This window comes from Ovis canadensis, chromosome 17 (assembly GCF_042477335.2).
Source record: "Ovis canadensis isolate MfBH-ARS-UI-01 breed Bighorn chromosome 17, ARS-UI_OviCan_v2, whole genome shotgun sequence".
Taxonomy (NCBI): Eukaryota; Metazoa; Chordata; class Mammalia; order Artiodactyla; family Bovidae; genus Ovis; species Ovis canadensis.
Window position 1 is genome coordinate 30,770,866 of NC_091261.1, and position 16,649 is coordinate 30,787,514.

Sequence of the window (16,649 nt, forward strand, 5' to 3'; positions counted from 1 at the left end):
TACAATTTTTTTTGTAGATTTCAAATGTAAACTCAATCTACTCATCTCACTAAATCCTGTCTTTGCTGCTTCATACTAAAGATGTCAATTAAGCAAAATCAAATCAAAAAACCAACTAGTAATTTCTAAAATTAAAGGTTTTTTTCAAACTAACAAAAGATTGCTGAGAATCCAAATTGATCCCAGGCCTCTGACGTAGGAAACTTTTCTCCTCACTCTGACCCCTTCCACAGTGGCCAGTGTGTGACATGCCCCCAGTTATTATATTGGCAACTGATTCCTTCTCTAGCCCCTAACTGGAACAGGTTTGGCACAATTATTCTGGATTAACCCAAGATACAAAATTTAGAAACTTTTTAGTCCAGATTTTCCCCTTTCTATATCATTTTTATTTTCCCTGAGTTTCTAGCTACGTGATTTCCAAAATTGCTTTTACCATTTATTGCTGAAAATTCTAAGTTGTATGTATATTTGCAAGATCATAGCCAAAGTAGATATGTAATACAAGGTTTAGTGGGGGAAAATGTTCAATGGGGCACATAATTATGTACCAAAGGACACAGTTCTAAATTTCTAAAACCATAATATATAGTAGTAGTAGTAAAAACTTCGTACTTTATGAAGAGGCAATATGATGTCCCCTGAAACAATAAGCTTTGGATAAAATAGCTTTACCTTGTTACTTAATAACTCATTCTGGGAATAAAAATTAGCTTTCCATGTGAAATTTCTTTCTTTGGATGTAAGAAAAATGTTAACTATCTCCTTTACTGGTGCTGTGTGCTGTGTTCAATCACTTGTGTACAACTCTTTGCGACCCCATGGACTGTAGCCTGCCAGGCTCCTCTGTGCCTGGAATTTCCCAGGCAAGAATACTGAAGTGGGTTGCCATTTCCTTCTCCAGGGGATCTTCCTTACCGAGAGACTGAACTTGCGTCTCTTGTGTCTCCTGCATTGGCAAACACAGATTCTTTACTAGAATGGAAGCCCATTAGTATCTCATTCAGTTCAGTTCAGTCGCTCAGTTGTGCCCAACTCTTTGCGACCCCACGAATCGCAGCACGCCAGGCCTCCCTGTCCATCACCAACTCCCGGAGTTCACTCAGACTCACGTCCATCAAGTCAGCGATGCCATCCAGCCATCTCATCCTGTCATCCCCTTCTCCTTCTGCCCCAAATCCCTCCCAGCGCCAGAGTCTTTTCTAATGAGTCAACTCTTCGCATGAGGTGGCCAAAGTACTGGATCTTCAGCTTTAGCATCATTCCTTCCAAGGAAATCCCAGGGCTAATCTCCTTCAGAATGGACTGGTTGGATCTCCTTGCAGTCCATGGGACTCTCTCAAGAGTCTTTCCAACACCACAGTTCAAAAGCATCAATTCTTCAGCGCTCAGCCTTCTTCACAGTCCAACTCTCACATCCATACATGACCACTGGAAAAACCATAACCTTGACTAGATGGACCTTAGTCGGCAAAGTAATGTCTCTGTTTTTGAATATGCTATCTAGGTTGGTCATAAGTTTTCTTCCAAGGAATAAGCGTCTTTTAATTTCATGGCTGCAGTCACCATCTGCAGTGATCTTGGAGCCCCCCAAAATAAAGTCTGACACTGTTTCCACTGTTTCCCCATCTATTTCCCGTGAAGTGATGGGACCGGATGCCATGATCTTCGTTTTCTGAATATTGAGCTTTAAGCCAACTCTTTCGCTCTCCTCTTTCGCTTTCATCAAGAGGCTTTTTAGTTCCTCTTCACTTTCTGCCATAAGGGTTGTGTCATCTTCATATCTGAGGTTATTGATATTTCTCCCGGCAATTTGATTCCAGCTTGTGTTTCTTCCAGTCCAGCGTTTCTCAGGATGTCATTAAATAAAACTATATCATCTGTGTTAACGTGCCTATCACCAGATTTGCCATATCACATTTACTCACAAAATATAACTTTCCCTGTTCAATGAATGTTAATTCGCCTTCCATATACAGATAAAAACAGTTGTGTACTCAAGACTGAGAAAAATCCCTCTATTGTCAATATAATCTCATGTTTTATTTTTTTGGACTAGTCACTTTCCCTCAGTGGATTATCTAGAACTCCTAACTTAGAGCACAAATATGGTTCTTGTAATAATGTGACATGATTATAAATACAGTTCTTTTCCTTTCAGTTTCAGCTGCAGTGTCTAGTAATACTAAGTTAAATAAAGTGGCTTTTATCTTTATCAGTTACCTCCAGTACTCTTGCCTGGAAAATCCCATGGATGGAGGAGCCTGGTAGGCTGCAGTCCATGGGGTCGCTAAGAGTCGGGCACGACTGAGCGACTTCACTTTCACTTTTCACTTTCATGCATTGGAGAAGGAAATGGCAACCCACTCCAGTGTTCTTGCCTGGAGAGTCCCAGGGACGGAGGAGTCTGGTGGGCTGCTGTCTCTGGGGTGGCACAGAGTCGGACACAACTGAAGCGACTTAGCAGCAGCAGCAAGATATTAAGAGGCAGAGAGAAGTCTTGTTAAAAGTGAAGAGATTTTACATGAGGAACTCAGTGTTCTGGTTCCCCTCCTCCACCCTGACTCCAGCATAATAGGCTGAGACAGGCAAGTTCTTCCCCTCACTTTAAGTAAAGAGAGGAAGTCTTCAAAGTGACCAGGAAGAGAGCTTGATGTATGCCCCCTGGGATTCACTGAAAAGCAAATTTGAGGCCACACTATATGAGGGAAGAAGTGATAGATGCCTGGAAAGGTGCCTGCCCTCCAAAGTCACCATCCAGAGAAAAAAAATGCATGAGTACACATGCTCCAAAGAGGTTCATTCATGAAAGGGAACCATGAAAGGATCACCTCTGATTCTATTACAATCAACTGAAAGGGTGAAAATACCTTGGGCCAAAGAACTAGTTGAACTGTTAAGATGCCCAAGGGGATGCAAATAACCAGCCATGAAATGTCTTGCATCCTTAACAAGAGAATTGTACACCAGATATGTCCAGAGTTAGAGTTTCCAAAGAACACAGAAAAACTGTCCAGGAGTAGAATTCCTTCATCGTGTTACTTAGATTCTTAAGTTTATGTAGATACGATGTTCATAGTATTCTCAAGTGAAGAGGAATTCATCTCTCTAGTGTACATTATTAGTTTAAGACACTTTAGATTTGCATTCAGATTGCACAAAATATTCCTACTTTAATGATGCTGACTTGCTAAATTTTTGTAACACTATAGCATTATAAGGGAAGTAAATACTTTCCAATTCCTTTCTGTTACTTCCATCAACTTTGAAAAGTTCAAGCTCTGAATTTGCAAAATAAAGGAGTGGTAGCTATCAGATGAGGAAACAGAAAAAAAAAAAAATCAACATCTCCTTTTTTAACCTCCTCTCCTAGTTGACATTCTTCTGTTTGTATAGGTATGGATGTTGCACAACCTTTGAATAAAGAGAAATATACCTATCTAATAAGTTGTCACCTGTTTTCTGTATCCATCTGAATTTTATGAAGATCTATGCACACGTGGATCTAACAATGCTAATGTTTCTGATGAGATCTTTCCCTTTACATTTTATGTTAACCCTAAATAGAAAGAAGCAGTAGGTCGGTAGGTGCCCAAAGTACTACCGGACATCAATGGAGAAATAACTCCAGAAAGAATGAAGGGATGCAGCCAAAGCAAAAAAAAAAAAAAAAAAACCACCCAGTTGTGGATGGTACTGGTAATAGAAGCAAGGCTAGAAACTGTAAAGAGCAATATTGCATTGGAACTTGGAATGTTAGGTCCATGAATCAAGGCAAATTGGAAGTCATCAAACAAGAGATGACAAGGGTGAACATCCACATTCTAGAAATCAGCGAATTAAAATGGACTGGAATGGGTGAATTTAACTCAGATGACCATTACATCTACTACTGTGGGCAGAAATACCTTAGAAGAAATGGAGTAGCCATCATGGTCAACAAGAGTCCAAAATGCAGTACTTGGATGCAATCTCAAAAACAACAAATTATCTCCATTCATTTCCAAGGCAAACCATCCAATATCACTATAATCCAAGTCTATGCCCTGACGACTAATGCTGAAGAAGCTGAAGTTGAATGGTTCTATGAAGACCTACAAGACTTTCTAGAAATAACACCCCCAAAATATGTCCTTTTCATTATAGGGGACTGGAATGCAAAAGTAGGAAGTCAAGAATCACCTGGAGTAACAGGCAAATTTGGGCTTGGAATGCAGAATGAAGCAGGGCAAAGGCTAATAGAGTTTTGCCAAGAAAATGCACTGCTCATAGCAAACACCCTCTTTCAACAACACAAGACTTTACACATGCACATCACCAGATGGTCAACACCAAAATCAGATTGATTATATTCTTTGCAGCCAAAAATGGAAAAGCTCTATACAGGCAACAAAATTAAGACTGGGAGCTGACTGTGGCTCAGATCATGAACTCCTTACTGCCAAATTCAGATTTAAATTGAAGAAAGTGGAGAAAGCCACTACACCAATCAGGTATGACCTAAATAAAATCCCAAATCACTATACAGGGAAAGTGAGAAATAGATTTAAGGGACTAGATCTGACAGACAGAGTGTCTGATGAACTATGGAATGAGGTGCATGACATTCTACAGGAGACAGGGATCAAGACCATCCCCATGGAAAAGAAATGCAAAAAAACAAAATGGCTGTCTGAGGAGGCCTTACAAATAGCTGTGAAAAGAAAAGTGAAAAGCAAAGGAGTAAAGGAAAGATATATTCATTTGAATGCAGAGTTCCTAAGAATAGCAAGGAGAGACAAGAAAGCCTTCCTGAGTGAGGAAACAGAGGAAAACAACAGAATGGGAAAGACTAGAGATCTCTTCAAGAAAATTAGAGATAACAAGGGAACATTTCATGCAAAGATGGGCTCAATAAAGGACAGAAATAATATGGACCTAACAGAAGCAGAAGATATTAAGAAGAGGTGACAAGAATAAACAGAACTGTACAAAAAAGATTTTCACTAACCAGATAATCATAGTGTGATCACTCACATAGAGCCAGACATCCTGGAATGTGAAGTCAAGTGGGCCTTAGGAAACATCACTATGAACAAAGCTAGTGGAGGTGATGGAATTCCAGTTGAGCTATTTCAAATTCTGAAAGGTGATATCATGAAAGTGCTGCCCTCAATATGCCAACAAATTTGGAAAACCCAGCAGTGGCCACAGGACTGGAAAAGGTCAGTTTTCATTCCAATCCCAAAATAAGGCAATACCAAAGAATGCTCAGACTACCACACAATTGTACTCATCTCACACGCTAGTGAAGTAATGCCCAAAATTCTCCAAGCCAGTCTCCAGCAATATGTGAACCATGAACTTCCTGATGTTCAAGCTGGTTTTCGAAAAGGCAGAGGAACCAGAGGTCAAATTGCCAACATCCACTGGATCATGGAAAAAGCAAGAGAGTTCCAGAAAAACACCTATTTCTGCTTTACTGACTATGCCAAAGCCTTCGACTGTGCAGATCACAATAAACTGTGGAAAATTCTGAAAGAGATGAGAATACCAGACCACCTGACCTGCGTCTTGAGAAATCTGTATGCAGGTCAGGAAGCAACAGTTAGAACTGGACATGGAACAAAACACCGGTTCCAAATAGGAAAAGGAGTACGTCAAGGCTGTATATTGTCACCCTGCTTATTTAACTTCTATGCAGAGTACATCATGAGAAATGCTGGACTGGAAGAAACACAAGCTGGAATCAAGATTGCTGGCAGAAATATCAATAACCTCAGATAGGCAGATGACTCCACCCTTATAGCAGAAAGTGAAGAAAAACTAAAGAGCCTCTTGATGAAAGTAAAAGAGGGGAGTAATAAAGTTGACTTAAAGCTCAACATTCAGAAAACGAAGATCATGGCATCTGGTCCCATCACTTCATGTCAAATTGATGGGGAAACAGTGGCTGACTATATTTTTCTGGTCTCCAAAATCACTGCAGATGGTGACTGCAGCCATGAAATTAAAAGATGCTTACTCCTTGGAAGGAAGTTATGATCAACCTGGACAGTGTATTAAAAAGCAGAGACATTCGATTTTGTTTTATTTATTGTGGTATCCTATGCTTCTCTCGTGGCTCAGAGAGTAAAGCATCTGCCGCAGCGTGGGAGGCCCAGATTCGATACCTGGGTTGGGGAAAGCCCCTGGAGAAGGAAATGGCAACCCACTTCAGTACTCTTGCCTGGAAAAGTACTCTAGCGCACCAGGCTCCTCAATCCATGGGATCGCAAAGAGTTGGAGACGGTGGAGCGACTCCACTTTCACTTTCATGCTTACTCCTTGGAAGAAAAGTTATGACCAACCTAGAGCATATTCAAAAGCAGAGACATTACTTTGCCAACAAAGGTCCGTCTAGTCAAGGGTATGGTTTTTCCAGTGGTCATGTATGGAAGTGAGAGTTGGACTATTAAGAAAGTTCAGTTCAGTTCAGTTCAGTCACTCAGTTGTGTCCGACTCTTTGCAACCCCATGAATCGCAGCACACCAGGCCTCCCTGTCCATCACCAACTCCCGGAGTTCACTCAGACTCACGTGCATGGAGTCAGTGATGCCATCCAGCCATCTCATCCTCTGTCGTCCCCTTCTCCTCCTGCCCCTAATCCCTTCCAGCATCAGAGTCTTTTCCAATGAGTCAACTCTTCGCATGAGCTGGCCAAAGTACTGGAGTTTCAGCTTTAGCATCATTCCTTCCAAAGAAATCCCAGGGCTTATCTCCTTCATAATGGACAGGTTGGATCTCCTTGCAGTCCATGGGACTCTCTCAAGAGTCTTTCCAACACCACAGTTCAAAAGCATCAATTCTTCAGCGCTCACCTTCTTCACAGTCCAACTCTCACATCCATACATGACCACAGGAAAAACCATAGCCTTGACTAGATGGACCTTAGTTGGCAAAGTAATGTCTCTGTTTTTGAATTTGCTTTCTAGGTTGGTCATAACTTTTCTTCCAAGAAGTAAGCGTCTTTTAATTTCATGGCTGCAGTCACCATCTGCAGTGATTTTGGAGCCCCCAAAAATAAAGTCTGACACCGTTTCCCCATCTATTTCCCATGAAGTGATGGGACCAGATGCCATGATCTTCGTTTTCTGAAGGTAGAGCTTTAAGCCAACTTGTTCACTCTCCTCTTTCACTTTCATCAGGAGACTTTTCAGTTCCTCTTCATTTTCTGCCATAAAGGTGGTGTCATCTGTATATCTGAGGTTATTGATATTTCTGCCAGCAATCTTGATTCCAGCTTGTGTTTCTTCCAGTCCAGCATTTCTCATGATGTACTCTGCATAGAAGTTAAATAAGCAGGGTGACAATATACAGCCTTGACACACTCTTTTTCATATTTGGACCCAGTCTGTTGTTCCATGTCCAGTTCTAACTGTTGCTTCCTGACCTGCATACAGATTTCTCAAGACGCAGGTCAGGTGGTCTGGTATTCCCATCCTTCTCAGAATTATCCAGTTTATTGTGATCCGCATAGTCAAAGGCTTTGGCATAGTCAATAAAGCAGAAATAGGTGTTTTTCTGGAACTCTCTTGCTTTTTCCATGATCCAGTGGATGTTGGCAATTTGACCTCTGATTCCTCTGCCTTTTCTAAAACCAGCTTGAACATCAGGAAGTTCATGGTTCACGTATTGCTGAAGCCTCACTTGGAGAATTTTGGGCATTACTTCACTAGCGTGTGAGATGAGTACAATTGTGCGGTAGTCTGAGCATTCTTTGGTATTGCCTTATTTTGGGATTGGAATGAAAACTAACCTTTTTCAGTCCTGTGGCCACTGCTGGGTTTTCCAAATTTGTTGGCATATTGAGGGCAGCACTTTCATGATATCACCTTTCAGAATTTGAAATAGCTCAACTGGAATTCCATCACCTCCACTAGCTTTGTTCATAGTGATGTTTCCTAAGGCCCACTTGACTTCACATTCCAGGATGTCTGGCTCTAGATGAGTGATCACACCATCGTGTTTATTTGGGTCATGAAGGTCTTTTTTGTACAGTTCTTCTGTGTATTCTTGACACCCCTTCTTAATATCTTCTGCTTCTGTTAGGTCCATACCATTTCTGTCCTTGATCGATACCATCTTTGCATGAAATGTTCCCTTGTTATCTCTAATTTTCTTGAAGAGACCTCTAGTCTTTCCCATTCTGTTCTTTTCTTCTATTTCTTTGCATTGATCAGTGAAGAAGGCTTTCTAACCTCTTCTTGCTATTCTTTGGAACTCTGCATTCAGACACTTATATCTTTCCTTTTCTCCTTTGCTTTTCACCTCTCTTCTTTTCACAGCTATTTGTAAGGCCTCCCCAGACAGCCATTTTGCTTTTTCCATTTCTTTTCCATGGGGATGGTCTTGATCTCTGTCTCCTGTACAATGCCACGAACCTCATTCCATAGTTAATCATGCACTCTGTCTATCAGATCTAGGCCCTTAAATCTTTTTCTCGCTTCCACTGTATAATCATAAGGGATTTGATTTAGGTCATCCCTGAATGGTCTAGCGGTTTTCCCTACTTTCTTCAATTTAAGTCTGAATTTGGTAATAAGGAGTTCATGATCTGAGCCACAGTCAGCTCCTGGTCTTGTTTTTGTTGACTGTTTAAAGCTTCTCCATCTTTGGCTGCAAAGTATATAATCAATATGATTTCGGTGTTGACCATCTGGTGATGTCCATATGTAGAGTCTTCTCTTGTGTTGTTGGAAGAGGGTGTTTGCTATGACCAGTGCATTTTCTTGGCAAAACTCTATTAGTCTTTGCCCTGCTTCATTCTGCATTCCAAGGCCAAATTTGCCTGTTACTCCAGGTGATTCTTGACTTCCTCCTTTTGCATTCCAGTCCCCTATAATGAAAAGGACATCTTTTTTTGGGTGTTAGTTCTAAAAAGTCTCTTAGTTCTTCATACTGAGTGCCCAAAATTGATGCTTTTTAACTATGGTGTAGAAGACTTTGAGAGTCCCTTGGACTGTAAGGAGATCCAATCCATCCATTCTAAAGATCAGTCCTGGGTGTTCATTGGAAGGACTGATGTTGAAGCAGAAACTCTAATACTTTGGCCACCTGATGTGAAGAGCTACATCATTTTGAAAGACCCTGACTTTGGGAAAGATTGAGGGCAGGAGTAGAAGGAAACGACAGAAGATGAGATGGTTGGATGGCGTCACCGACTCAATGGACGTGGGTTTGGGTGGAATCCAGGAGTTGGTGATGAACATTGAGTCCTGGCGTGCTGCAACTGATGGGGTCGCAGAGTCGGACACGATTGAGCAACTGAACTGAACTGAACTGAAATAGAAAGAACAAATAGTGGGGCTTTTTAAAATGTTTTCATAAAGATTGATTTTGAATCTGTGTCTTCTGGTAAACTCTTTACTACTAGAAATAGTTCAAAGCAAAGAGAGTTAGACTGCATCCTACAATTTATGAAAGTATTGAAGCATGACTTGAATAATGATTATTCGGACAAAAGCTGTAAACCATCTTTCATTTTTTCAGTAAATGATAACATGCTCATATTCATTTAGGTATAAGCCATGTAAACAGATGTTTTTATATAGTAAAGGAAACCCTGAATTGTTGAATTGTTCTAGTATAACTGGGCTCAAACAGACACTTGAGGATTTAAGAGGGAATGCCATGACCAACAAATCCAGACGCTGTTTGAGCTCAAGTAAATCCAACAGCAACATTCAGCTTTATGCTTTTACCCTTGAGACAGCTTAAATTCAATAGCCATTTGCTGAGTTATGTGAGGGTGAGACAAAAAATGAATATACCATGTAAAATAGTGTTTCAAATAACATATTGGTTTGAAGACATTTATTCCAATTTTTATAAGGCTTTATTTCTTTTCTATGGGTTGAGCTTATTAAAAGAATATTGCCCTTTAAAATAATATAAACTTTCTTCTCCTTAAGGACAACATAAACACAGTTAACCCATACCGTCACATTCTTCTGAGACTAATACTGAATGAAAGAGGGCATTGTCTGGAGAGTCAGCGATTCTTTCTCTGCTCGATACCCTTAAAACTGTGTAATTATCTGAGGTGTTGCTATAAATCCAGTATTTACAACATACATTCCTTTGAGCATGAGGTAATCACATATGTCATACGGGAGGGAAAGAAGTTTCCATTTTTTCTATGAGACAATTTTTTTTTCCCAATCACTGAGTTTAAGCCTTGGAAGAAATATGAATGTAAATATTCATGAAATTATGAAAAATTACTTTAATCAATATATTTAATAATTGTAGCAACAGTGTCTTATTTCTAGTGATTGTATGATATTACTGCTACTATTTTTTCCTATCTAATGTGAAATTCAAATATTTTCATGCCATAATACTTGAATTAAAAGCATTCTCACCTCTTTTAGTTTGCTGTACTATGTAAGTTCAAGGCTACTTAAAAATTGCTTCTATTAGAAAATTGTAAAGTGGTCTGGGCTTAGGAATAAAATGTCCTTAGAAAGGTATTGCCAAGGAACTCTGTTCATTTTTTTTGGTTGTTTGTTTTCAGGCCTTTGCTGGTGCTTACACACACACACACACACATACACGTTACTTGGGATTCCTGAGGATTCTGAGAGTAAAGTTCATCTTCAAGGCTCAAGAGTATGTCAGATCCATGAGGCTTTGTCCTGCTGCTGCTGTGAATCAGAGTGTAGCACAACATAGAACTTCACACTCAACCTCAGTGGAAAACATTTAACTCCCAAGGCTCTCGGCCTTCTCTTTCTATTGCCCCAGTGTTCATCCATTTATTCATCTCAACAAATGTTTATTAAAATTAATAGCCAGTGTGAACAAGATGGGGAATACAGTAGAAATAATCTCTGCTCTTATGGAATGTACAGTCTAGTAGGATAAACAGATAATAAATATAGAATAAAAACATATACAATATGTGTCTATAGCAATGTGTGCCTGTTACAGGAATTTGACTGTAATGACTTAATCAAATATGGATTTATTGTCTCACATTAAAGAATTTTTGTGGTGACATTGTAATTTTCAAAAATGGCCACACCAAGATATTCTACCTTAAATGCTTATCATTTAGAGGTAGAGTTTATATTTTCTCCTTTTGAATTTGGTAGGATTCAACTATGGCAAATGTGACACTATATGATTTCCATGACTAAATTTTAGAAAGAAATAAAGCTTTTGCCTCATCTTCTTGTTACACTTGATTTTGTAAAACAGCTACCAGGATATGTAGAACCATACGTAGCCATCCCAGCCCCAGCCCCAGGTCCAGCTGAAGTCTCAGTCGATAGTAAGGTCTATTGACTTTAGATCAAATCTATCAATTAATATCTATTATTTGAGTCAGTCTTCAGATGATTCCAACACTGCTCCCAACTGACATTAGAGTAGAGATGAACTGTCCTTGAGAGACCCAGACCAAATTGCACATTTGTGAATACAATTAGAATTAGTATTATACAAACTACAACATTTTGGAATTGTTCGAACATGCTTTGGTAACTTTAAATAGGGTGCTAGAAAATTTTATGTAAATATTTATATATCTTTGGGAATTAGTGGAAAGTGGACAAAAGGAAGCTTGAAAAGTCTTGAAGTGAGAGTTAGTAAAAGCCAAAAAAGGAGAGACTATTAATAGAAACCTCATGGCCCTCACTTTTTAATAGCCTTTTGATGTCAGCGGGAACTTTAAGGAAAATAAGAAAAATATCGTTGTAATCTGGAGGAAAGGGAGAAACTACTTTCTACTACCACTTGTTGTGTGGTAATAGTTTAGATGTTGTCACCTACAGTAATGTGGAAAATAGCATATTTGTCTAATGAACTTGGCCAGGCAAAGTGTTGAAGGTGCTGCCCACTTTCTTCAAGCTGTTTCTAATAAAATGAGAAAGGAAAGTTCTAGGCTAAAGAAAGAAACATTAGATAAAAGTGAACCAGGACTTGCTGAGAAGTCCTAATCAGGCAGGGGAATTCTCATTGCTTTTTAAATATATTTTTATATACATTGTTTGTATAGAAGAAAAGATGCTAACATTAAGAAATTATTTTGGACCAAATATCAAATCCAGAGGGCATACCTGGCATAGATAACAACAAAAATCACTAACACTCCCAAGCAGCTTATCTGTCTGCTTTGCCACTTGAAGCATGGTAATTTTATATTCATATTCACAAGATGGCCATTGTACCTGCAGAATGCATCTCATTCTACATAGGAGGGAGGTTAAAAGCTAAGAGCGTGCTGCCTAAGTTATTTAGACTCTCTTGCTTCAAATTCAAAATTAGAAAAATGAGATTAATAACAGTAACTACCTCATAGCTATCTTATTCCTTAATACATTAATAAGGATAAACATTTGAAATCATCCCAGAAACATGAGTACTACAAACTTATTTCTCCTTTGCCAAAACTGAATTACAGTTTTTTAAATGGGTGATATTTTATATTAAAGCGTATCAGAGACCTAGTAGTAAAGAAAAAGAGAAAAATGGACACTAAGTGGGCAACTGTCATCAGTGTCCTTAAAGAAAAAAAAATGTAAAATCTCATATGAGCAAGTCCTAGGGATTCTGAACCTAGTGTAAGGACCTAAGGCAATTCAAGAAGGATGGGAAAATACAGTGAGGATGTGCTATATATACTTGTGACACAATTTATTGCTATAAATAGGATATTTAGGAGTAATATTGGGGTAAATACAGTGAGGAGCATCATAATGAACTTTGAAGACCAGAGCAATAATGAGCTCTGTTATTTAAGCAATTATGTGTATATATACACATTTTTCTTTTATGTATATTCATGTATTTATAATTTTCTTTCATTATATCTGAGTTACACTTTATGTCTTAATTATATCTGAGGTATAGTTTATTTTTATTCATATCTTTTAATTTTTAAACTTTATGTATTTTTACTTACCTTTCTTTAAGGTATTCTGTCATATCACATATTTTGTTGAATCCTCTAGAACTTTTTCAGGTATTCGATTTCCAAGCTCTGGATTTTTCTATTATTTAATAGTTTTTATTTGTTGTTATTATTGATTTTCTGTTCACTCACTGATCTCATACTGTCCTATAATTTTTAATGCAGTTTCCTACAATTTATATTAGTATAATTATACTAGTTAATTGGAAGCCCTTATTGACTAAATGTAATATCTAACCCAGTTGGAGTCTCTTTCTATTAATAGCTTTTTTTCCTCCCCAAAGTATGGGTCATTTTTCTGTTCCTTCATATATCTATTAGTTTTTGGTTGAAAATTGGACATTTTACATCACGATGTGTTTTTTTTTGCCTGAGGATTCTCACTTTTTCTTCTGAGACTGTTTAATGTTTATTCTAGTAGGCACGTGGCTGAATTTAAAAAGCAAAATGTGCTCACCCACAGTGGTTCATGATGACCCCTCTTCCCACTTTTAGATTTTTGCACGTTAGTCTTTACTCTGGCTACCTGGTGGCGTCCCTCTGCTTACATCATTGAGAGATTAGCCATGGATTTGGGTAGAACTTAGATTTTGAGGATTATTCTTCCTGTAATTTTCTTTCTTCTATGCCACTAAGTCACTTCAGTCATGTCAGACTCTGTGTGACCCCATAGACACCAGGCTCTGCCATCCCTGGGATACTCTAGGCAAGAACACTGGAATGGGTTGCCATTTCCTTCTCCAATGCATGAAAGTGAAAAGTGAAAGGGAAGTGACTCAGTCATGTCTAACTCTCCGCGACCCCATGGACTGCAGCCTACCAGGCTCCTCCGTCCATGGGATTTGCCAGGCAAAAGTACTGGAGTGGGGTGCCATCGCCTTCTACGAATTTCTAGTTGCTCAGTCATCCCAGAGTTAACTTCTTAACCTCAAACCAAAATAGGCTTTAGCTTACTGATGTCTATGCTGTGTTCAGGCAAGTTACATGCTCCAAGTATGTTGCTTGCAACAAGTAACATGCAACAAGTATGTCTCTCAAGGGTAGAATTCTCCCTAGTTTCTGCAGGTTTATACTTCATGCTGTCAGGGATCTACCACATGCCTGTGTCATCATTAGTCTTCCAGAGATTTGGAAATAATTTATATTCAATTTTGGATTTTAGATATCCTGTGATTTTTCTTTACCTTCCCTGAATTTAATCATCTGCCACCTTGAACTATAATTTGGGAGAATCACAGGAAGAGTAACACTCAAAAGGTAAGTTCTACCCAAATCCACAGCTAATCTCTAAATGATGTAAGCATAGGGAAGCCACTAGGGAGCCAGGGTAAAAACTCAGGTGCAACTCCTTCTCCTGAACTGGAGTTGGGAAATGAACTCAGGTTAAAAGCCAGATGCTCACATCTCCTACCCAATAGAGTAATATTTTTTTAATAAAACTTCTTTTTCATTTTTTGGCCTAATTTTGATTGTTTGCAATGATTTGGTGAAGTTTTTATAAATATCTGCTATTATCAGAAGCCCCAAATACATTTTTAACCATTCTAATTTCCATTTCTTTTCAAAGTATACTAGCATTGTTACCTATGTTTGTACATTTTTCTTTTAGGATGATTTCATAATCTCACTTGTATATTTGGTGCAATATAATATTTTATCCACTTGCTCCAAACTGTCTAAGACGGTGTATCACTCTGAAGCACTGTTCAGATTATCACTATCATTGCTCCAGTTCCAGGACTGCTAGTTTTCCCTGCCATCAGCCTTCATATATTTTCTAATGCTGTATAATTAATTCTCCATTATCCAGTTCCTGAGTACAGGATTCTAAAAGGCTGAGCAGAATAAGAAGCACATTCCAATTTGTTTGGCCATACATGGTTTTAAGTTGATAAAATGAAAGGAATATTCACATGTATGAAGAAAAGTTATTCCTCATCTTTTCCTTTCCTCACTTTAGAAAGAATAAGCATTATGCATACCCAACTTTTCTCCATCTTATTAACCACTTACTGATATGAATATAATGTTCAGTATAAGGCACTGGTGTAAGAGGGAGCAGCATATTTTTTTTAAATTTACTTATCTGAAGATGTTCATTGTCTTATGTACATCATGACTTGTTATTCTAAATAGTAACAGATAAACTTGTTTTAAAAGGTTTGAAGTTAACTGTTTCAAAATCTTGCAGCTTTAATATTTACATATGTATATGTACATATGGGTTTCCCAGGTGACTCAGGGGGTAAGGAATCCATCTGCAATCCAGGAGACTCAGGAGATGGGGCTTCAAGCCCTAGGTTGAGAAATCCCCTGGGGGAGGGCATGGCCATCTACTCCAGTGTTCTTGCCTAGAGAATCCCATGGTCTGAGGAGTCTGGTGGGCTACAGTCCACAGGCTCATGAAGAGTTGGACACAACTGAAGCAACTGAGCACACACATACATGTGCATACACACATATGATTAGTTGTGTCCAACTCTTTACAAACCTGTGGACTGCAGCCTGCTAGGCTCCACTATTCATGAGCTTCTCCAGGCAAGAATACTGGAGTGGGTTACCATTTCCTTCTCCAGGGAATCTTCCTGACCTAGGGATTGAACCCTGGTCTTCCACATTGCAGGCAGAGTCTTTACCATCTGAGCCACCAGGGAAGCACCCCCACCCATATATATATATATATATATATATATATATATATATATATAGTCTAAAACTACAAAAGATAGATGAGTGAGCAAGTGAGTGTGTGTGTGTGTGTGTGTGTGTGTGTGTGTGTGTGTAGGTAGTCAGTGAGATCCGAAATTTCTAACACACTGTGTCAAAACTTATGACTCAAAAATTTAAAGCCTAAAAAACATGTTTTATTATTTCAACATTTAGAGATCCAACCAACTCTTTTCTGTCACTAGAGAACGGAAGAGTAGATGAGAGACAAGTCAGTGCTATATGGGCTATTTTCTGTAGCACATTCTGAACTCTTAAAAAATTGATAGACACAGTCTTTGTTGGGATTCTTGCATCTTGTGATACAACTATTAGAAATAAATAGAAAGACTTGTGCCTTTCTTGTCCTGCCACACACTTCTTCCTTCAGCCATATGTCATTAATATAGCTAATGGGATTTTGGCACCAGACTGACTGGGAAGGGATGTGGTAAAGGTGGGGGTGGATGAAAGCGGATGACATGAACAAGGAAATCACTCAATATTTCTCTGTTTAAGCGGAGGCAGCTCCATCAGCCTTGCCTTTAGTACTCACTGACAGGGCTGGAGGCCCTTCTATACATGACTGTGTCTCATGCATTCATGGACCGCTCTGACACCACAGACCCTTTTGTTTGGATCTGAAAATACAGCTCATTGCTTTCCTTTTCTCAGCTGCCATATGGCTTTGTGGAAACTGGCCTGAAAGGAAGCAGGGGGAAAAAAAAAAAACTAGAAATAAAACAACCAACAGATGAAATTGATTTATTTTAGGCATTAAGAGATGGGGGTGGAGGCCTTTCAGAAACATAAAACCTTGCACTGAGCAGGCACACAGGCTGCTCATATGACAGCTCTTGTATACGTTTTTCTTTAAAAAAAAAAAAAAAGTGGCAGAAAATAGAAGGCCCATTGTTTTACCTAACTACTGTATCCAATTTGAATGAAATGGAATTTTCAAGCTTAAGTAAACTGACTGCTCAGTTTGCCAGTGTACTTTAGTTTC